Source organism: Babylonia areolata, chromosome 31 (genome assembly GCF_041734735.1).
Source record: "Babylonia areolata isolate BAREFJ2019XMU chromosome 31, ASM4173473v1, whole genome shotgun sequence".
Taxonomy (NCBI): Eukaryota; Metazoa; Mollusca; class Gastropoda; order Neogastropoda; family Buccinidae; genus Babylonia; species Babylonia areolata.
This window is the reverse complement of record NC_134906.1, coordinates 7,451,886-7,453,918: the sequence shown is the minus strand read 5'-3', so window position 1 is coordinate 7,453,918 and position 2,033 is coordinate 7,451,886.

The following is a 2,033-nucleotide window of genomic DNA, read 5'->3' as shown; positions in this document are numbered from 1 at the left end:
CGCCCCAACACCCACCCCAACACCCACCCCAACCCCCGCCCCAACCCCCACCCCCGCCCCAACACCCACCCCAAGCCCGCCCCAACACCCACCCCAACCCCCGCCCCAACACCCACCCCAAGCCCCACCCCCCCCCACCCCAACACCCACCCCAACCCCCACCCCAACACCCACCCCAACCCCCGCCCCAACCCCCGCCCCAACACCCACCCCAACACCCACCCCAAGCCCCACCCCAACTCCCACCCCAACACCCACTCCCATAATTTTCTCTCCCCATCGCTTCTCTCTCTCCTTCTCTCTTTCTCTCTCTCCCTCTCTCTCTCTCTCCCACCGTCTCTCTCTCACTCCCTCTCTCTTCTTCTCCCTCCCCCCTCTCTCCCTTTCCCTCCCTCTCTCTCTCTCTGTGTCTCTCCCCCCCCTCTCTCTCTCTACTTTAATGACGACGATGTTTTCCTTTGCTTCTTTCTTGATGCATAGGTCGCAGTAGCTCCTCCTTCTTCTTTCTTTCTTTCTTTCTTTCTTCTTCTTCTTCTTCTTCTTCTTCTTCTTCTTCTTCTTCTTCTTCTTCTTCTTCTTCTTCTTCACTTCGTTAGTAAACTCCCACGTTCATCCGTATGTACGAGTGGACTTTTGCATGCATAACCGTTTTTGCTGGTTCTAGCAGTTATTATCGTTATGTCTGGCTGGTTCTATTAACTCACTCAGTACGGCCAGTCCTCTCTTCTCCTCTACACAGACCCCTCGGATGTCCAGTGGGTGCCTGAATGACCCAACCTTTAGCTTCCGTCATCAGAATTGTGGTATTCTTTGTCAACATTCACCTCTTCAGTATAAGAGCCTTCCGCTTGCAATATTTTGATGATGGTAATTGGGGTGAAACGCTGTTAACGTCGTCTCTTTCGCCGTTCGTATGGAGAGAGTTAAACAGTTATTATCGTTATGTCTGGCTGGTTCCAGCAGTTATTGTCGCTATGTCTGGCTGGTTCTATTAAACATTGTCGTTATATCTGGCTGGTTCTATTAAACAGTCATTGTCGTTATGTCTGGCTGGTTCCATTAAACAGTTATTGTCGTTATGTCTGGCTGGTTCTATTAAACAGTTATTGTCGTTATGTCTGGCTGGTTCTATTAAACAGTCATTGTCGTTATGTCTGGCTGGTTCTATTAAACAGTCATTGTCGTTATGTCTAGCTGGTTCCATTAAACAGTTATTGTCGTTATGTCTGGCTGGTTCCATCAAACAGTTATTGTCGTTATGTCTGGCTGGTTCCATTAAACAGTTATTGTCGTTATGTCTGGCTGGTTCCATTAAACAGTTATTGTCGTTATGTCTGGCTGGTTCCATTAAACAGTTATTGTCGTTATGTCTGGCTGGTTCCATCAAACAGTTATCGTCGTTACGTCTGGCTGGTTCCATTACTAACAGTTATTATCGTTATGTCTGGCTGGTTCCATCAAACAGTTATTGTCGTTACGTCTGGCTGGTTCCATCAAACAGTTATTGTTGCTATGTCTGGCTGGTTCTATTAAACAGTTATTGTCGTTATGTCTGGCTGGTTCCATTAAACAGTTATTGTCGCTATGTCTGGCTGGTTCCATTACTAACAGTTATTGTCGCTATGTCTGGCTTCTTCCATTACTAACAGTTATTGTCGTGATGTCTGACTGGTTCCATTAAACAGTTATCGTCGTTACGTCTGGCTGGTTCCATTAAACAGTTATTGTCGTTATGTCTGGCTGGTTCCATTAAACAGTTATCGTCGTTACGTCTGGCTGGTTCCATTAAACAGTTATTGTCGTTATGTCTGGCTGGTTCTAGCAGTTATTATCGTTATGTCTGGCTGGTTCCATTAAACAGTTATTGTCGTTATGTCTGGCTGGTTCCATTAAACAGTCATTGTCGTTATGTCTGGCTGGTTCCATTAAACAGTTATTGTCGTTATGTCTGGCTGGTTCCATTAAACAGTTATTGTCGTTACGTCTGGCTGGTTCCATTAAACAGTTATCGTCGTTATGTCTGGCTGGTTCCA